Raw genomic sequence first — 22,483 nt, forward strand, 5'->3', positions numbered from 1 at the left:
TTATTAAAGCCTTGTTGAGGCTTTTGATCCTTTCATGAGAGATTTGGGTGATTTCTCCATGATGGATTGTAGGTGTTTTCATATGGTTCACCCATGTATTTTAACTCTGCTATTGCAGGGTTCTCAGGATCATAAGCTTCTTCCTCAGAAGATGCCTCTTGAGTACTGTTGGATGCAGCTTGCATTCCATTCAGACTCTGAGAAATCATATTGACTTGCTGAGTCAATATTTTATTCTGAGCCAATATGGCATTCAGAGTATCAATTTCAAGAACTCCCTTCTTCATAGGCGTCCCATTACTCACATGATTCCTCTCAGAAGTGTACATAAAATGGTTATTAGCAACCATGTCAATGAGTTCTTGAGCTTCTGCAGGTGTTTTCTTTAGGTGAATGGATCCACCTGTAGAAGTATCCAATGACATCTTTGATAGCTCAGATAAACCATCATAGAATATATCCAGGATGGTCCATTCTGAAAGCATGTCAGAAGGACACTTTTTGGTCAGCTGCTTGTATCTTTCCCAAGCTTCATAGAGGGATTCACCTTCTTTCTGTCTGAAGGTTTGAACATCAGCTCTAAGCTTGCTCAGCTTTTGAGGAGGAAAGAACTTGGCTAAGAAAGCCGTGACCAGTTTATCCCAAGAGTTCAGGTTGTCTTTGGGTTGAGAGTCCAACCATATTCTAGCTCTGTCTCTTACAGCAAAAGGGAAAAGCATGAGCCTGTAGACTTCAGGATCTACTCCATTATTCTTAACAGTATCACAGATCTGCAAGAATTCAGTTAAGAACTGAAAAGGATCTTCAGATGGAAGTCCATGAAACTTGCAGTTCTGCTGCATCAGAGAAACTAGCTGAGGTTTCAGCTCAAAATTGTTTGCTCCAATGGTAGGAATGGAGATGCTTCTTCCATGTAAATTGGAATTAGGTGCAGTAAAGTCACCAAGCATTCTCCTTGCATTATTGTTGTTGGGTTCGGCTGCCATCTCCTTTACTTGTTCAAAATTTTCAATAAGGTTGACTCTGGATTGTTGTAATTTAGCTTCTCTTAGTTTTCTCTTCAGAGTCCTTTCAGGTTCTGGATCAGCTTCAACAAGAATGCCTTTTTCTTTGTCCCTGCTCATAAGAAAGAGAAGAGAAAAAGAAAAGAAGAAGAATCCTCTATGTCACAGTAAAGAGTTTCCTTATTGTTAGTAGAAGAAGAATAGAAGAAAAAATTCGAACACAGATAGAAGAGGGGGTTCGAATTTGGGGAGTAATGTGAGGAAGAGATGTTAGTAGATGAATAAATGAATAGAATAAGATGAGAGAGGGAGAGGATTTTCGAAAATAATTTTGAAAAAGGTTAGCAGTTTTTTTTCGAAAATTCAAATAAAAAAATAAAATAATTAGTTAATTAAAAAGAAATTTTTGAAAAAAAAGGGGGAAGATATTTTCGAAAATAGAGAGAGAGAGTTAGTTAGGTGGTTTTGAAAAAGATGAGAAACAAACAAAAAGTTAGTTAGTTAGTTGAAACAAATTTGAAAATCAATTTTGAAAAGATAAGAAGATAAGAAGTTAGAAAAGATATTTTGAAATCAAATTTTTGAAAAAGGTAAGATAAGAAGATATTTTTGAAAAGATATGATAGAAATTAGTTTTTGAAAAAAATTTGATTTTTAAAATCTCAATTAATAACTTGATTTACAAGAAATCACAAGATATGATTCTAGAACTTAAAGTTTGAATCTTTCTTAACAAGCAAGTAACAAACTTGAAATTTTTGAATCAAAACATTAATTGATGATGTTATTTTCGAAAATTATGATATAAAATTAAGAAAAAGATTTTTGAAAAATATTTTTATAATTTTCGAAAATAACTAAGAAAAATGAAAAAGATTTGATTTTTGAAAAAGATTTTGAAAAAGATAAGATTTTTAAATTGAAAATTTGATTTGACTCATAAAAACAACTAGATTTTAAAAATTTTTGAAAAATTCAAATCTAATTTTCGAAATTTTAAGAGAGAAAAAGGGAAAGATATTTTTTTTATTTTTGAATTTTTATGATGAGAGAGAAAAACAAGAAAAATGATGCAATGCATGAAAGTTATGGATCAAAACAATGAATGCATGCAAGAATGCTATGAATGTCAAGATGAACACCAAGAACACTATGAAGATCATGATGAACATCAATAACACATTTTTGAAAATTTTTTAATGCAAAGAAAACATGCAAGACACCAAACTTAGAATTCTTTAATGCTTAGACATAAAGAATTCAGGAATGCATATGAAAAACAAGAAAAGACACAAAACATGCAAATGCAAAGATCAAACAAGAAGACTTACCAAGAACAACTTGAAGATCATGAAGAACACTATGAATGCATGAATTTTCAAATAAATGCAAGATGCACATGCAATTGACACCAAACTTATAACATGACTCAAGACTCAAATAAGAAACACAAAATATTTTTTATTTTTATGATTTTCTATTTTTTTTTCTATTTTCTTTTAATTTTTTTCGAAAATCATTTTGAAAAAGAAAAATAAGGATTCCAAAATTTTTAATATGAATTCCAGGAATCTTATGCTCTTTAGTCTAAAGCTCCAATCAAAGGGTTAGACATGGCTTAACAGCCAGCCAAGCTCTAGTATGTAAATTACATCCATTGAGGTGATTAGTTGAAGACCAATCCTAAAGCAGTTTGGGTATGGCTTTACAGCCAGATAGGATTCAACATGTTTCATGAAACACTAGAATTCATTCTTAAAAATTCTGAAGAAAAATATATATATTTTTTTGAAAACATTTTTGTTTTTTTTTTTCGAAAACAGATGAGAAATTTTTGAAAAATTTTTGAAAAATTTTTGAAAACAAAACAAAAAGAAAATTACCTAATCTGAGCAACAAGATGAACCGTCAGTTGTCCAAACTCGAACAATCCCCGGCAACGGCGCCAAAAACATGGTATGCGAAATTGTTACTCAGGTTCTGAATTGTTGTTCGAAGTTGATTCCCTGGCAATGGCACCAAAAACGGATGCACAAAACCATGGTCTAAACATATCTTCACAACTTCGCATAACTAACCAGCAAGTGCACTGGGTCTTCCAAGTAAAATAGTTATAGAGTTTTTGAAATTAATACTAAAATAAGGATAGAAATACTTATGTAAATCATTGGTGAGAATTTCAGATAAGCGTATGGAGATGCATTTATTCCTCTGAACCTCTGCTTTCCTACTGTCTTCATCCAATCCGTCTTACTCCTTTCTATGGCTGGCTTTATGCAAGGGCATCACCGTTGTCAGTGGCTACATCCCCTCCTCTTGTGAAAATGGTCCAAGATGCCCTGTCACGGCACGGCTAATCATCTGAGGTTCCCGATCATGCTGGAATAGGATTCACCCTCCTTTTGCGTCTGTCACTATGCCCAGCACTCGCGAGTTTGAAGCTCGTCACAGTCATTCAATCATTGAATCCTACTCGGAATACCACAGACAAGGTTTAGACTTTCCGGATTCTCTTGAATGCCGCCATCATTCTAGCTTACACCACGAAGATTCCGATTAAGAGATCTAAGAGACACTCATTCAATCTAAGGTAGAACGGAGGTGGTTGTCAGGCACGCGTTCATAAGGAATGATGATGATTGTCACGTTCATCACATTCAGGTTGAAGTGCGAATGAATATCTTAGAAGCGAAATAAGATGAATTGAATAGAAAAACAGTAGTACTTTGCATTAATCTTTAAGGAACAACAGAGCTCCACACCTTAATCTATGGAGTGTAGAAACTCTACCGTTGAAAATACATAAGTGAGGAAGGTCCAGGCATGGCCGAGAGGCCAGCCCCCAAAACGTGATCACAGGATCAAAATATACAATCCAGGATGTCTAATACAATAGTAAAAGGTCCTATTTATAATAAACTAACTACTAGGGTTTACAGAAGTAAGTAATTGATGCATAAATCCACTTCCGGGGCCCACTTGGTGTGTGCTTGGGCTGAGCTTGAAGTCTACACGTGGAGAGGTCATTCTTGGAGTTGAACGCCAGCTTTTGTGCCAGTTTGGGCGTTGACACTACAAGAAAAATACCTATTCAGCCACACTTTTTTTAAGCTACATTTAAAAAGCGTAGCCTATTCATAGAATAGGCAACGCTTTTTTCAGTGATGCCTTTTTATAAGAGAAAAGGAAAAACAATTTTGGCATCATTTAAAAAGTGTAGCCTTAGGTATTATAGAAATCACTTAAAAAGCGTAGCTGTATGTTAATATTTATGGGTTCACTTTTTGTATCTAAGAGAACGCTTTTAAAGAGTAGCCTATTTATAAAGTTTTGGGTGCACTTCAAAAGTGATGCCTAATGTATCTAGAGCAAAACATTTGACACTTAATAAATTTTTTTCCTCAGTTTTTGAAAGCAAAACTCACACACTTAATTAAATTTTTGTCCCTCCAAATCCAAAACCCAGTCTTAGCCTTCATCTCGATTCCCTTTTAGAACCCTCCAAAGCTCACCATTGAAGAAACACTCTCGCTACAGAAACCCTCTCACTCACCACTCACCGTCGCTTCTCTTCGCCCTCCTCCTCGTCGCTGCGCCACCCTTACCATCATCATCTCGTCGCTGCGCCGCCCTTACCTTCACCAACCCTGTCGCGCACAACTCTCACCTTCGCCATTCTTACCATCGCTGTTGACCATCGCCACCTAGTAACCACTCACCGCCAGTCACCACTCACCGTTCACCATCGTCGCTCATCACCTTTGCCATTGTCACCACTGCATAGACCATCGCTCTTCTTCGCCGTTCTGCACAAATCATCGCTGCGCCGCCCTCACCATCGTCATCTCCGTGCTTCTCATCATCGTCATCTCCGTGTTGATTATGTATGTATTGATTTCTATTTGGTTCTGAAATTTCAGAGGTTTAGGGTTCTGATTTTAGGGGTTTTAATTTGGGGGTTTTAATCTGTGAAATATGGGTTTTAATTTGGGGGTTCTATGAATTGATGAAGCTACGTGGTTTAAGATATTAATGAGTATTGTTAGATTATTTGTTAATGAAGCTGCGTTGTTTAACCTTCTGATAAAGAATAGAATAGTGTCCTTACAGTGATTTTTCTTAGTGATTTTTCAAAGAATCATATCAATTCTAGTGACCTATATTATATGCAATGCTACTAACAATTTTCCACAAGCAAAGAAAATCTGGGTTTGCGTATGCTTGTCACTGTTATTAATTTATTTATTATGTCTACTTTGATTTATTTATTTCAAGTTCATAAATCTGGGTGAGTTTATGATTTATTTAATTCAGCTAGTTCTTTCGCCACTGAATGATTCTGTGAAAAATCACAATTCAAGATGAATAATATAAACTTAGCTATTCTTCAATTGGGACAAGGTTTGAAGGCTTATGCTTATATCTTGAGTGCTATCCATTTCTATAAACACAGCCTGCAGATTCCCATAGATTTCTGATTTGCTAGCTTTCTACTTTATGCTTTTTTTGGCACTTTTAACCATCTTTCTTCTTATCAACTATAATTAAAAATTATAATATCAAATCTCAGATTCATTCATAAGACTTGCTGCTACCGATTCCAAATTCCAATGCTCATTTACCTACCTGTTTATTGAGAACAGCCAGGCTCTTGGTGTGCAAGAGTGAAGAAAATTCCTCAGTGAACTAATAAAGCCACTAAATCAAACTTTGGGGCCTTTTTAATTAGTAATAATAGGAGTATTCCTTTTAGTCATTTTTTTTAGTACTTTGTGTTTACTTTCTCAGATTTTACCTATGATTCAGTTTCGTCTTTTAAATTTCAATTCATGAAAATTAATTTCTGTGAGTAAATTTGGTTTCTTTCGCATTAGAATTTGAAACTAGTTTTTGCAAATTGGTTTATAAATATACATATTGAAAAATAGTGGTTTTGCAAAATCTTGTGTCTTTCAAGTGGGATTGATTGAAAATTTTTGGTACCCTTTCAAGTAGAATCTTACATCTCTAATTTATGTTGTTATTACTTGAGTTTTCTTTTTTAATTATTATAGTTAACTTATTATTACTGTGATTCGATCACTTGTAGGCCAAACTCACTAAGCTTCTCAAGAACCTTATGGGAAAAGGTTTCTACTATGAAGAATACAGAGCAGGTGCACACTTTTATCTGATGCAGGGTAGTGGATGACTGCAAAAACAAGTTTCTAGTGTGTGTAATGCTGGTTGTTTTGCTTTTCAAATTGCAAATTTTAGAGCAACATCCTCAGGTGATATCATCTTTGGATGCATATATGGATAATGGATTGCAAAAGTTAGAACTTCCTCTTATCTGATTGGCTATACTTACATGTTTAGAAATTGGAACCTCCTTTTTAATCTATGTTTGATTTTTCTCAACTAGAATCAAATTCTTGTCTCTAGAATCAATTTGGATCGAAGTGAAAATTTTTACTGTGTTAGAATTACATTGAGAGGAAGTAGCAGACATAAAAACCAGTTATGTTAGAATTAATTATACCTAAAATCAATTATACAAAATTGTATTTTGACAATGTTGCTTGTGTGGTTTTATGAGCTTCACTAATGTGCTAAATTGCTAATTATAGGTGATAACCCGCTAGCAAGTGGAAGTAAACCTCGTTCAAAGTCAGGAGGGAGCTGACTGAAGCTTAAGAGGGAGCTGCGTTCCACTCACCCAACTGTTCTTCGAGTTTCTTTGCTAGGTGAGGACAGCGACTTCATCTTCTTTCTTTTCTCCTCTAATTCAAAATTCTGATAATTCTCTTGCTGCATTTTTTTCAGTTTATTCAATTTCTTTTAACACAACTACCACCACAAGCAAAGAGAGGTGAGTGATTCTCTCTCCTCTGTGTTTAATTTGGTCGAATGGCCTTGTGAAATGTAACCAAAATTCTGGTTCTTGGAACGGTTAAGGTTTGGGCTCAAGAGAAAAACAAGGACAAGTCTTTTGTATTTGATCAACAAAGAGGTAAGGGTTAGAATAGCTAGATATTGATTTTAGTTGTATTTGGTGATTAAATGACAGAAACCTTTCCATTGAGTATGCTTATTCTCAAATAAGTTAGGCTCAATATCTCCCACTTATTTATTTATTTTCATGTGGTTTTGTTGTTACCATGTTTGGTTAATGTGAGTGTTGAGCTGAAAAAGAGTAATGTCTGTGTTCTTTTAGCAATCGACTAATGTTGTTGGGACCCTTCATTTTTAATGTTTTCCTTTAATTTTTCAATATGAAGTGAATGACCCTTTTTGCCTTGTGAACATGGAGGTTACTAAGGAAGAGCTTAATGCAAAAATGAGAGAAAAAAGTTACCAACTTTTGGTCTAAAAAAAACCATGCAAAGTTTCCAACATGTTTGTGTTTTGTTTTGTGGCAGATGGGGCTGGTGATGATTTGTTTAAAGAGATATGGAGGCTGTGCAGGGCCATTAATGGATGTTCCTTGTTTCAAGACAGAGTTTTCTATTCCCCTCAGGGTCACATTGAATTGGTATGATATACACTTCTTTACCTTGTTTCTGATTTTGTTTGTGAATTTCATTTTTTTCCATTTTTGTGCTATGTATGCTTTCAAATTTAAGCTTTAAGGGGTTTAGTAAGTGATATATAATTTTGATTTTTTTCTTTTGTAGTTGCCAGAACCTACAGAATAAGATTTGAGGCAGATGAAGAACCAGAAATCTCCCAAATACGATCTTCCGTCGAACAAAATATTTAAAGAACAAGATTTTTTTCTCTTCTATCAGAAGGTTAATAACTTTTATTAGAAGATACTTATGTAGGATACAATATTTTGGTTTTTTATAGTTTATTAGTAGTAAATTCTAAGTGGTCTAATGTATATTTTGATATGGGTATGTTTAATTTAGTGTGAGATGTATGAATACTCATTTATGATCATCCCAATATTTTTAGTTCATTATAAATATATTTTGTTATTGGATAATTTTTATTATTTAAAGAATATTGTATGGTATTATTATGTATTTATTTTTTTTATAATTTTTAACTAATTTAATTAAAAAAATAGATTTATATATATAATCATATTACTAAATATTAGGTTTTAGAAAAAAAAATTATTAGAATATATATATAGAAAATAAAAAAAATAATGAGGGACCTAAGGCTACACTTATATACAGTAGCTATAGTATACAAAAAAAAAAGAGGGATCTAAGGCTACGCTTATAAAAAGTAGCTATGGTATACAATGTGGCTACGCTTTACAAGTGATGCAATAGCGTTGAAAAGCGTAGCCTATTCTGGAAAAATGAAAGCTGAAAAGCGTAGCCTTTGGTCCTGGACAGCATCACTTGAAAAGCGTAGCCTATTCCCAAACGCCAAAAGCGTAGCCTTTGGTGCAGAAAAGCGTAGCCTTTGAGAATAGGCAACGGCCGAATAGGAATCACCCCAAAAAGCGTAGCCGTAGCCCAAAAAGCGTAGCCGTAGCCTAAGGCATCATTTTTTTTCACTTTTGGCTACACTTTTCAAGTGTACCTGAATGGGTGTTTTTCTTGTAGTGTGAACTCCACTTTGCAACTTGTTTCTGGCGCTGGACGCCAGAATTGGGCAGAGAGCTGGCATTGAACGCCAGTTTGCATCGTCTAAACTTGGGCAAAGTATGGACTATTATAAATTGCTGGAAAGCCCTGGATGTCCACTTTCCAATGCAATTGGAAGCGCGCCATTTTGAGTTCTGTAGCTCCAGAAAATCCATTTTGAGTGCAGGGAGGTCAGAATCCAACAGCATCAGCAGTCCTTCTTCAACCTCTGAATCTGATTTTTGCTCAAGTCCCTCAATTTCAGCCAGAAAATACCTGAAATCACAGAAAAACACACAAACTCATAGTAAAGTCCAGAAATGTGAATTTAACATAAAAACTAATGAAAACATCCCTAAAAGTAACTAGATCCTACTAAAAACATACTAAATACAATGCCAAAAAGCGTATAAATTATCCGCTCATCAATAGGGCTTCCAACTAATCTACTCCCAGTCAAGGTTTTTATTTAAATTTTATAAATTCTTTGATTTAATTTCCTATTTATCAACTCAAACCATTTTTTTAGAAAATATCTGATTAATAAAAAAGCACATCTTTCTGCAACTCGTTGGGAGACGACCTGGGATTCATACTCCCAGTATTTTAATTTTAATTTTGTGACAATCCCTTCTAAATTGATAAGCGAATTTTTGGTTGGTTACGAACTGTACTTGCACCGTATCTCTTATAACAATTTCTTAACTCGCCAATTTTCGCCATGTCAGTTATCTTCCTTCTTGTTTCTTAGAGCGGTCTTGCAACTTCTTGGAGCCATGGGATTCGAATCACAATGGGAGAAGAGGGCTCCTTCTACACCAAACTTAAAAAGTTTGCTCGTCCTCGAGCAAAAGATAAGAAAGGAAGAAGAAGAAAGTGAAGGAAGGGAGAAGAGAAGAAGAGAATTCGAATGGAGTGGTGGTGAATAAAGGAGAGGGGAGCATGGATATATATAGGGAGGGGGGAGGGATTTTCAAATTCAATCTTTAAAGAAAGATAAAGAAGTTTTGAAAAAAGATAGAAAAATATAAGTTTTTAAACTTGAAAGATATGAAAAAGATATAAAAGATATTAAAGATAAGATAAGAAGTGTGAAAACGATTTTAATTTTAATAAAGGATATGAACAAGAATTACTAAAGATAAGAAAATATTTTGAAAGAATTTAAAAACTGGCTGAAAAAGATATGAAGTTTTGAAAAAGATTTTAAAAGATTTGAAAATGTTTTAAATTTGAAATTAATTTGAATTTGAAATATTCGACAAAGATTTGATTTAAAAAGCATGGAATTTCAAATTTGAAATTTAAAATGATAGGTTGAATGAAGAAAAGATAAGGTTTTGGAAATTACCTCCCTTGCTTGTCTTACTGGCGTTAAACACCCAGAATAGCTGCATTTTGGCGTTTAACGTTGCTGCCCCTACTTGCTGGGCGTTGAACGCCCAGAATGGCACCCATTATGGCGTTCAACGCCAGGCTACCTGCCCCTATGGGGCGTTGGACGCTCATCCAGGCTCCCTTGGCTGGTGTTCAGCACTGGCTCTGCCTCCTCTCTTGGGCGTTGAATGCCCAGCTAGGCTCTCTGGCTGGCGTTTAACGCCAGGCTGTCTACCAGAGAGGTGCTTCCTCCAGGGTGTTCTATTTTCTGTTCTGCATCATTCTATCTTTTTAAACACTGTTTATGAACACTAATCATTAAAAAGCAAGTTAATTAAAACTAAATAAATAAAAAACTAAATTAAACATGAAAAATTAGAAAAATAGAAAATACTATGTTATTTAATCATTAGGTTGCCTTCCAACAAGTACTTCTTTAATGTCTTTAGTTGGACATCACTGTACTTAACTTAGTAATAGTGTTGAGCCTCCTGGCTCAATATCTCCTTCAAGGTAATGCTTGACTCTCTGTCCATTGACAGTGAACGTGTTATCAGGATCTTTACCTTGAAGTTCTATGTGCCCATAAGGTGATACACTAGTAATCACATATGGTCTCTTCCAACGGGATTTGAGTTTCCCAGGGAATAATTTGAGTCTTGAGTTGAAGAGCAGGACCTTTTGTCCTGGTTCAAAGACTCTGGAAGATATCATCCTGTCATGCCACCTTTTTGCTTTTTCTTTATAGATCTTTGCATTTTCAAATGCAGCTAGTCGGAATTCATCCAACTCATTTAGTTGAAGTAGCCATTTTTCTCCGGCTGCTTTAGCATCAAGGTTGAGGAATCTAGTTGCCCAATAGGCCTTGTGTTCTAGTTCCATGGCGAATGATAGGATTTCCCATATACCAATTGATATGATGATGTTCCTATGAGGGTTTTGAAAGCTGTTCTGTATGCCCATAGAGCATCATCAAGCTTTCTAGCCCAATCCTTTCTAGAGGCGCTAACTGTCCTCTCTTGGATTCACTTTAGTTCTCTATTTGAGACTTCAGCTTGCCCATTTGTATGGGGATGATATGGTGTTGCCACTTTATGGCAAACTCCGTAACGGTTTAAGATAGAATCAAACTGTCTATTGCAGAAATGAGTACCTCTATCACTAATCAGTGTCCTAGGGACAGCAAATCTGCTGAAGATGTTCTTTTGGAGGAACTTCATGACTACTCTAGTGTCATTAGTGGGTGATGCTATTGCTTCAACCCGTTTAGACACAAAGTCTACTGCCACAAGGATATAGGTGTTTGAGTCTGAAGGTGAGAAGGGTCCCATAAAGTCTATGCCCCATACGTCAAACAGCTCAATCTCTAGGATCCTTTGTTGAGACATGTCGTGACCATGAAGGAGATTTCCAGCTCTTTGGCAACTGTTACAGTTGCGGACAAATTCTCTAGAATCCTTAAAGAGTGTGGGCCAATAGAAGCCACTTTGGAGAACCTTGGTGGCTTTTCGCTTGATGAAAAGAATTAATATTGATCTACATTTTCTTAATAGAATTCCTTCATTGCAAGTATAGTCCAAACCAACAACTAACTCTCAATCAAATTTTAAAATAAGATAAGTCACAGTTCAAATCAAATTAACCGAGAGTATTTAGACTCGCGGGTTATTCTCCCTAGGAGTTGCAATTAAGTGCTCAATTATTGGCTATTAGGGAAAATGGGTTTGGGATTGCAAGAGAAGAAAATAATGTAAATAGCAAGAAATTAAATAAACATGCATGAAAATAAAGTAAAAACAATTAAATTCAAGGCAATTGATCAAGAGAAAGGGAAATTCAAATGCTAAGAAACCTCTTGACAAGGATTGAGAGTTAAGGTTACCTATCCTAGCCATTGACCACAAACACATGATGATTATGAAGAGTTAATCCTACTTTGTCAACCTTACATCGAGGATAAGTCAAATAGGCATAGTTGATTTCAATCCTCAAGTCCTAGCCAACTCTATTAATGGGAGACTTAGTGTTAGAGGAAACCAAATCAACCAACTACTCTAATATATCAAGCAAGAATGGACATCAATGACTCAAGGGTCACTAAAGTCTCAATTCCAAGCTAAGAGTGAAGAAAAACTAAGATAAAACTAAGCCAAGCATTTTTATCAAATACTTGGTGTACATGAAAATAAAATCATATTAAATTACAATAAAAATAAAATCTAAAACTATCAAATGCAAGAAAGTAAAAATAACAACTAAAGAATGCAATAATAACATGGAAACATAAATTTGCATTAAATGAAATTAAAGTCAACAAGAGTGTTCATAACATAAAAGTGACAAAATAAAGGAAATAACAAGAGAAATGAAGAAGATCAAGACAAGAGAGCACGAAAACATAAAGAAAACTACACTAAAATAAGAATTAAAAGCTAAAATTAAAGAGAAATTAACTAAGAAATCCTAAATTCTAGAGAGAAGGGGGAGCTTCTCTCTCTAGAAAACTAAGGCAACAACATAACAAAACCTAAAACTAAATGCTCCCCCCTTGCCTCCACTTGAATTAGGGTTGAAATAACTTCAGAAATGAGTTGGATTGGATTTTGGGGCCCAAAATTCGCAGCCAGCGAATTGCATTAATGAGGTTACGTGCTAGTACCTGTGCATACGCACATATGTATGTGTATGCACACTTTCAATTTTCCACTTGTGCTTATGCACGTAAGGTTGTGCGCACGCACACTTGCTGACTCTCACTTGTGCGTACGCAAGCATATTTGTGCATGCGCACACTTGCTGAAAGCTCCAAACTTCTTTTCTTCATGATTTCTCCACTTTGGCATGCTTTTTTTCCCTCACTTCTTCAATCCATATTAGCCCTTGTAAACCTGAAATCACTCAACAAACATGTCAAGGAATCAAATGGAATTAAAGTGAATAAAATTTAGCAATTAAAGGCCTAAAAAGCATGTTTTCACTTTTGAGCACAATTTATGGAGAGTTTACAAAACCAAGCTATTTCGTTGAATAAATGAAAGGAAAGTTGATAAAATCCACCTAATTAGAGCAAATGAATACAATAAAATATGGATTCATCACATCCCCACACTTAAGCAATAGCATGTCCTTATGCTATATTCAAGAAAGAAACAAGGGGTATTACATTTATTCAATGCAAGAAAACTACCTATATGTAATCTATCTACTTGAATGCAACTACTTAGTCAAAATAAATCAATTTCTAAGAAAGCATATATGGACATAAGGGATAAAGCAATATTAACCAAGTCAAATCCATAATTGATTAGAGTTACTGAAAAGAATTAACAACTTGGAAGAAAGGACATAATTAAAGGTGGAAACATAAAATTTGAGCAATCGAACCACTCACCGAATGTGTATACACTCTAATCACTCAAGTGTTTAGGGTTGATTCACCCAATTTTCTTCTAATCAAGCTTTCTAAGATTTGTTTTTCATCTAACAATCAACAATTATTGAATGTATGCATACAAGTATCACGAGGATTTTTCATGGTTGTAATGGGGCTAGGGTAAAGGTGAGGATGCATATGGTCAAGTGAGCTTGAAATTTGAATCTTTGACTAACTTAAGCTCTCACCTAACCTACATAACAACCTATACAATTCAAATGCAACCTAACTACCCATTCTTCACTTTTCTCACACACTCATGCATTCTTTTCAATTCATGTCACATATGCATTGTTCTTTTATTTTTCAAACTTTGGGGCATTTTGTCCCCTTTTTATTATTTTCTTTTTCTCTCTTTTTTTTTTCAATACAAAATATATACAAGAGTGTCAATGCATGTGGTTTAAGTATTTGATTCATGAGTATGTACCCAATTCCCAAGATTTTCAACAAAAGTGCAAAAATCCACTTTTACCTCAACCAAAGTTCCCAAAATTCCCCACACTTAGATGATACACACTCTCACTATCCTAAGTCACTATCCTAAGATAATCAAAGATCCAAATAAGGGACATTTATTGTTTTTTACTTAGGGTCAATGATGTGCTACAATTAAGAACTAAAGGGGATTAACATAGGCTCAAAGTTGGTTAACAAAGGAAGATAAAAGGGTAGGCTATTTGTGACAAGTGAGCTTAATGAAAAGATAGCCTCAATCATGTAAATGCATATATACATCAAACAATGGACATAAAAAGAGACTAACACACACAAGAATGAACATAATGGTTATATGATGCAACCACACAATGAGGCTCAAAACTCACATGCTTATGTGTTCTTAGCTCAAAAACATGTTTCACAATATATTTCAAGCAAGTTTCAATAAAAAGTTCCAACTCAAATCAATTTGGATGTTAATGCCCTATCAAGAATGTTTTTCTTAGAAAATTTTATGATTTTAACTAAGCTTATTATGTAGATGCAAAGACATACAATAAACTACGAAAGAATGTAATTAAAGCTCTAAAATATATACAAACTAAGAAAAAAATAAAATGTGCAAGTGTTTGGGATGAGAAATTGTCACCCAAGATCGTCGATCGGTGACGATCTCCCCACACTTAAGGGTTTGCACGGTCCTCCGTGCATCCAACGGTGAGCAAGGAGGGTACAACAACTACATGAGTTGCCACCTTCAACTGGTGGATCAATCGGCTACTGCGTGCTCTTTTTCCTTCTTCTCTTGTTGGTTATGGTGACTCATCCATAAAAAATAGAAAACAGGATGGCAATACAAGTAAATGCAAAAAATAAGGAAGCATAGAGTGTTGGAATGAGGTAATGAATCACTAAAATGAGTGAGTGAATAAGTTTGTGACGTGAAGGAAACAAGTGTGTGTATTCTAAATTGCGCGGTATAGAACACACACACTAGCATGGAAAGCTATGTCACAATTACACAAAAGAACATGCACTTCACTCAATATAGTGTGCTTGAGATACTTAAAAATAAACTTGTATGCTAAGATAAACAAACAAGCAATAGAGAAGCATGAAAGCATTCAAGCAAGAATTAAGTAATTGTGAAATGGAAGTTTGTTTGCAACACCTAATTGACATGAAGTGATAAACATGGCAAGCATAGTCCACAAAGCTTAAAAGCTCAAAAAATGTCACTAGGTATGCTTATGATGCACGGAAAACTTGTCTCTCAACAAATCTCCCTTCGGCAAGTGTACTGAAGTTGTCGTCAAGTAAAAACTCACAATAGAGTGAGGTCAAATCCCACAGGGATTGATTGATCAAGCAACTTTAATTAGAAGAATGTTCTAGTTGAGCGAATCCAGAATTTGGGTTGAGAGTTGCAGAAATTAAAATGGCGGGAATGTAAATAACAGAAAAGTAAATGCTAGAATTAAAGGACTGGAAGTAAATGACTGGAAATAAATTGCAGAATTGTAAATGGGAATGGGGGATTTGCTCATAAAAGTAAATGATAGAAATTAAAGAGAATGGGTAAGATCAGAGATGGGGAGTTCATTGGGCTTAGGAGATGTTGCAATTCTCCAGATCAAGTTCATTTTCATCTCTTCCTCAATCAATGCACTCATTGATCTCTTTGGCAATCTTAAGTGATTGAATTACAATTTCTTGCAATTCAATCTCTCAAATCTTGATCAATAGCCAATTCCTTGGTCAATTGCTCATGAGAAGAGATGAAGTATGGTCACTGATTATACCACATGCATTTCCCAAACCAAGTATTGAGAGGGTTATAGTCACATACCCATCCAAACCCAATTTGGTCCAGCATGAGAAAGCATTTCTAGCTTGATCTCTTCATTCCTCTTTCAAGGTTCAAAAGAGATCCAAGTTTGAATAGCTTCTCTTCCAAGATAACTACTCAATGGGATGAAGATCGAAAGCTTTCAAGTAAAATCAAGAGGAAAGATAGAAGAAGAATAATGAAAATTAGTATTGATCCATCAAATTACAACAGAGCTCCCTAACCCAATGAAAGGGGTTTAGTTGTTCATAGCTCTTGAAAATGAAAACAAAGATGGAGAATACATCATAAAACTAGAAATTACAAAGAAAGTAAAATACAGAGAGTAGTTCCCTTTTTCCCAGCCTCCAGAACTCCTTTACAATTCAAAGCTACTCCTATATATACTACTCTTCTCAGCTTCTAGTTTACTCTTCAAGTCTTGGGCCTTTGGATCTTGAGCTTGAAGCAGTTCTTTTCTTCATTTGGGCTTGGCTTTACTTGCAGAGAGAAAGTGCTAAGTGGGCAGAGACTTCAGCTCAGGACATTAGGGGTGTTAATATTTAGTGAGAATATAAGTTCGAGAACGTTAGTGACACTTAACATTGTCACTAACGTTCCAATGTACCCCTTTGCCTTACGTTAAAACCCATGTTAACTAGGTTAACGTGGCTTTTAACGTTGCCTTGTTAATCCTTCGAGAACGTTAGTGATACTCAACATTGTCACTAACGTTCTAGTGTGCCCCTTCTTGTTTCACGTTAAAGCCCACGTTAACTAGGTTAACGTGGCTTCTAATGTGGTCCTTGCCAACCTTCGAGAACATTAGTGACACTCAACATTGTCACTAACGTTCCAATGTGCCCCTGGGTCTCACATTAGAGTCCACGTTAACTAGGTTAATGTGGCCTCTAACGTAGCCATCTTTAGCCATCCCAACGTTAGTGACAATGTTGAGTGTCACTAACGTTGGCTCATCCTTCATTCCTCATCGTTAGCTTCCACGTTAACTAAGTTAACGTGGAAGTTAACGTGACTCTTGGGGGTTGTGTGGTTGCTTCAACGTTAGTGACAATGTTGAGTGTCACTAACGTTGTCGACAACTCTTCATCCTTTACGTTAGTTCCCACGTTAACCAAGTTAACGTGGGAGTTAACATGGTACTTTGCACCATAGGCCAACGTTAGTGACAATGTTGAGTGTCACTAACGTTGGCTTCTCTTCCCCCCTTAACGTTAGAGGCCACGTTAACTAGGTTAACGTGGCTTCTAACGTGGCCACTTATGAGTAATTGCCAACGTTAGTGACAATGTTAAGTGTCACTAACGTTGGCTCAACTTCTCTTCTCCACGTTAGAGTTCACGTTAACTTAGTTAACGTGACTCTCTAACGTGGGCATTGATGGCTTTTTGAGAATGTTATTGGCAATCACTTTTCTCATTAATCTTGCAAGTTACCTCCCCTTTTCTTGCTTCCTTTTTGGTCCTGAAATCAAGCAATAAAGTGCATCAAAGCTCTAGTCCAAGTCATGAGTAATGCAACATAATATTTGTCACTAAACTTATGCAAAATCCTCATGAAATTATGTAAAATGCACAATGTATGCTTGAATCAAGGCATAAGTGAATATTTACCCAAAACTAGCTTATTTCCTAAAGAAATGTATGAAACTATCCTAAAAACAGTAAAGAAAAGGTCAGTGAAACTGGCCAAGATGCCCTGGCATCACAACACCAAACTTAAAGCTTGCTTGTTCCTAAGCAAGTACTGGAACAAGAGAATGATGAATGGAATATCCAGAGGAATGAGTCATCCTTGTGGAAGTCATATTACTGATTTTATGGTGGTTTCATGCATAGCAACTTAGGTTCATTCCATTACTGGCTTTCAGACCTTTATCATGTCCCTAAACACTTACTTTGTTTATATCTCATGAGACTTTTATTCATTGATCCTTTTATTGTTATTTCAGGGGTTATTTGTGTTATTTAGGCTAAGTGCTCTGTAAGGGGACAACTCTTTAAGATAAGCTTTCAGCCAACACTCTCGAACCAGTTGGTTCAAGGTGCTAGGTGTTGAAGCACCCCTAAGGACTTACTCCCTCAAGTCTCTCCCCCATACATACACACCATAGGCATATAGTTTATTTATTTTCTTTTCTTGAGACCTTGGTGTCCAGCATCTCTTTGGGTTACTAAATGCTCTGTAGTGAGGGTTACTCTTGATAGTGGATTTTCAGCTGATAATCCCGGGTTAGTTAACCCAAGTTACCAAGTGATAAAGCACCCCTAAGAGCTTATTCATCCAAGTAGATCCCTCACACAGGAGCACCACAGACACTTGCCTCAAGATTAAAACCATTGATGCCTAGCCTTGTTGCTTACTCTTTTTCTTTTGTTTTTCACTTCCATTGTTCTTTCCCTTTTCTCTTCTTAGGATCTTGTTATTAACTCAGTCTCATGAGTATATCCAAAGTCAAGTATTCAGGATAGATAGTTGTCCTCCTAACCTTGTGGTTGAACCAACTTAGCTAACTTATGACTACCCCAAAGATTCATGAATGCACCTCCACATTAGGAACCCTACTCTGGTCTTTTAAAAAACATAAACATTCTCTTCTTCAATTTGATTTAAAAGGGACAAGCTTACAAGAAAGGGAAGTAATGATGCAGTGACATAAAGACCAGTACACATAGACTCTCTTCAATAAAAAAAGAAATAACATGATTGAAAAAGGTTCAAACATAACATGGAAGCAAGTTCTATTTCATACAAGATCTTCCTTATTTAAAACATAGAGAAAGATGGAACAAAGAAGGAACTCCACCACCTTTTACTGTTGTGGATGTCCACGCTCTTTTCCTTTCTTGTCCTCCTTGTTTCCTCTTGCATTTCCTCGCATCCGTGCCAATCTTGCTTGCTTCCAATCCTCAAGTGCCTTCCTCACTGACTCATGACTCTCTTCCACCCTTTGTCTTTCCTTTCGTGCTAATTCATCCTTCATTTCATCATACTTGGCTATTCCTGGATGCAATATTGGCAGCTGTCCCACTAAGTAGCCGAGCCTGGCTTGAGTATTTATCTGATGTCCTGTTTGACTCATGTAAACTCCTTCTGCGAATGCCCTTTGCTCGTCCAATAGTTCTGCCTGTTCTATTTGTCTTCTATGCATCTCATGTATGTGTGCCCCTTGATGTGCTTGGATGTTGATTAGCCTATGGGTGGATTCTTGTTGCTCGTTTTGCCTTTGTTCCATCCTGTTGAATGCTTCTCCCCATTGTTGTCCTTGGTTTAGTTGCTGTTCCATCATTTGCCTTTGCCACTCACCTTGCTGAGTCCTCCATCTTGAAAGTGTTTCCTCTTGCTGCCCCATCATCTATAATTGAAGCTCTTTCTGTGCTCCTTGGCCTTCCAAATATTGTCTAGATATGCCATCAATGGCATCCTGCAATTGGTGCATGTCCAAGGTCTGTTGTGCTGATCCCTCTGAGACTTGGCCTTCCACTACTTGAGGGGATGTCCTCTTTCTTTGCTTTCGTTGAGGCAAAGGGGATGCTCCAGCATTCATCCTTCAGATCGTTATTGGAATGCCTTCCTTTATCCAAACGGGGTCCTCATCTTCAAAAACCACCCTAGCTTTCTTGCATATTCGGTAAACGGTGCTGGGGTAACCTAATGTTCCTCTTGAGTCACTTTTCTCTGCCATCTTTCTAATTCCTTGAGCTATGATCTCATGAACCTTGATTTCTCCTCCCTTGAGTATACAATGCACCATTGTTGCTCTCTCGAGATTCACCTCCGAGTTGTTTGCAGCTGGGAGGATAGACCTCCTCATTAGCTCAAACCACCCCTAGGCTTCAGGAGTGAGGTCTGTTCTCTTAATGAACTTTGGTTTATTTCCAGCACCCCTTTCCCAGTCAGCTCCTGGTACACAAAGGTCTCGTAAAAGCTAGTCATGATTGGGGTTGTTGTCCAATCTTGAGTGATAACTTTCTTCTTCAAACGGTATAGACCGTAGCTTCAATGCCCTCATTACACTCATGGGACCAAAATCCACCATTGTTCCTCTCACAAAGCTTGTATATGACTCATCTTTCTTATCATACCTGACTGCATTTGCATAAAATTCTCTTATGAGATTTGCATTCACCTTAGTGACCGGGTCAGTGAGGAGTTCCCATCTTCTCCTTTCTACCTTCTCTGTGATTTTGGGGCATTCAGTCTTCTTAACTTGGAATCCCAGCTCATAAATGATTTCCTTATCAACCATCCACCCGTATTGCAATGCATGATGCAAGCTTCTAAATCTCTTCTCATCATATGGGTGTTCTTCTATGGGTTCCTTCCCTGCCCTTCTCTTAAAACTTGAAGATGCCATGAATGATGGTTAATATGTGAAGGTGGTAAGGTTGTGGAGACTTTTGGTTGTTTAGGGTTTTATGGCAGTGAAGAGAGTAGGAAAAAATGTTTATAATTGATAGAGGGTGTCTTGTACAGAAAGGAAGAGTGGTGAAGGGTGTGTGATGACAATGAAGGGTAGTACGAACAAGGGTTGTTTATATAGAGAAGTTGTGAAGGAATGGAGGGTGTAGATTGATGAAATAGTCACTTGATGGACGGTTGGGGTTATGCATGGCTAGAAGACAAGGATCATCACTTTATGATGGGGATTGCTCGGTCTTCTAGGGGTCCTATTTTTTTCAATGTTGCATGGTAACATTTTCCAATGTATTCCCTCTTTTGTGGTGTCCGAACCTTCTTTGTTTGGTTGTCCAATTTATCCCTTTTAATGCTCCTTTTTCTTTCCTATAAAGATTTGAAATAAGGAAATTAATATCATAAAAAAAAATCTACGGTTAGAATAAAAATGAAAGAAAGGATTTGATTGTTTGTTTATGAATTCCGACTAACTAACTAACTATTGGTGGGTCCTTATATGCATTTTGGTGGCACCATGAGGTGACACCAAACTTAGTTTGGATCACTGTGATGAAAGTTTTGTGTTCAAAGATCCCAAGACTAGCATGCAACTTGGTTTGCTTTGAACACCAAACTTATTCCTCACTATATTCTGCATAAGAAGATTTTCACCAATTGTTTGTTAAGTTTGGATTGAAGCTCATAAAGATTGACTTATTCATTATCATCTGAAAGCATATAAAACATGGGTTGCCTCCCATGAAGCGCTTCTTTAGCGTCACTAGCTTGACGTTTTTCCTTCATCATGGTGGTTGGTAGTGCTTAAAGTCCTCCCCTCTTGCTGTGGACTTATATCCATTGGTTGGATCAATAATCTCCACATGTTCCAGGGAAAGAACTCTATTGATAGTGAAGACCTTGGGTAATTGAGATGGCACAGTAGGGAGATTGGGGGGAATATCTGGGAAGTAGGCTGAGACAACTCTATCCCCTGGAGAGAAGTCTTCCGTAGGGATCTTCTTGTTCTTCCACCCTCTTGGTACCTTCTTCTTTGTTTCTTTTGAGGTTGCCTTCCCCTTGGTGACCTCTTTTTCTAAAGGAGCTGTGGTGCTGTCTTCACCTGCCTCTAGAGGTTTAGGTTCCTCCAACTTTTTCTTGAGCTGTGGCAATTGTTGTTTTCCTTGTTTGTCAGTTAAGAGGATCTCAGAATGAACTGGCTGTGCTTCAGTGCTTGTTTCCTCCTTCAATGTCTCATTATCATTTGTGCTTAGTTCCTTGTCCTCTTGATCTGTTTCTTGTGAGAGTTTGAAAACATTGAAGCTGAGTCGTTCATGATGGATTCTCAATATTAGCTCCCCTTTCTCTACATCAATAAGTGCTCTGGCCGTAGCTAGGAATGGTCTTCCCAATATGATTGGATGAGTGTGACTCTCTTCCATGTCCAGAACGACAAAGTCTGTTGGGAGAAAGTACTTCCCAACCTTTAGCAACACATTTTCCACCACTCCTATTGCTTGCTTCTGAGTTTTATCAGCCAGTCTGATAATGACATCTGTGGGCATTATCTCATTGATCTGCAGCCTCTTCACCAAGGATAAGGGCAGTAAGTTGATGCTGGCCCCTAAATCACATAGTGCTCTGTCGAACATGTTTTCACCTATGGCACAAGGGATATGAAAACTTCCTGGGTCTCTTCTTTTTGTAGGTAACTCAGGTTGAATAAGGGCACTACATTCCTTGTTCATCACTATAGTCTGCCCTCCCTTGAGTGAGCTTTTCCTGGGAAGAAGTTCCTTCATATACTTGTGAATGCAGGCATTTGTTGAATTGCCTTGATGAATGGTATGTTCACATGCAGAGATACAAACAAGTCTAGGAACCTTGAGTATATTCTTTTTCCCACAGCACTATTGAGCAGTTGAGGGAATGGTGCATAGAGCTTTAGCAGCTCTTGTTGTGAGATTTCTGGTTCTTTGTGATCTCTATCCTCCTCCTTTGTTGAGTTGTCTTCAGGATGTTTGCACACTTTGCTTTGCTTGTCTTCAATCTCTTGATCACTTGTAGTCACCATTTTGCAATCTTCCCATCTTTCTTTCTTGGCTTCTCCTTTGGGGTTTTTCTCCGTGTCACTTGGGAAGCTATCAGTAGGTTTGGGAATCTTCACAGCTAAATATCCCACTTGGAATTCCAGCTTACTAATGGTCTCTCCCTGGTTCTTAATATTGGCTCGCACCTCCTCTTTGAACACCTTATTTTCTTGAATCTCTTGGCATATTCCTTCAAGTAAGGCTTCAATCTTAGAGAGCTTGTCATCAATTGATGAGTGATTCGGGGCAGACGTGCTGTTTTGGTTTTGATAAGTATGTGGAGAAGTGTTGTTGTGGGGGTGTTGAGATGTCCTCTGGGTGAATTG

At 36.8% G+C, this 22,483-nt stretch overlaps 1 non-coding gene across 1 annotated transcript; it reads left to right on the top strand.

The window, feature by feature from the left end:
* The first annotated feature begins 479 nt into the window (after positions 1 to 479).
* On the top strand, positions 480 to 587 carry LOC148548018 (small nucleolar RNA R71). The gene has a single exon (XR_015897727.1). It is a non-coding gene; the product is annotated as a small nucleolar RNA R71 (small nucleolar RNA).
* Positions 588 to 22,483: the final 21,896 nt, after the last annotated feature.

This window comes from Arachis ipaensis, chromosome B8, assembly GCF_059453495.1.
Source record: "Arachis ipaensis isolate K30076 ecotype BB chromosome B8, ASM5945349v1, whole genome shotgun sequence".
In the NCBI taxonomy this organism is placed as follows: domain Eukaryota; kingdom Viridiplantae; phylum Streptophyta; class Magnoliopsida; order Fabales; family Fabaceae; genus Arachis; species Arachis ipaensis.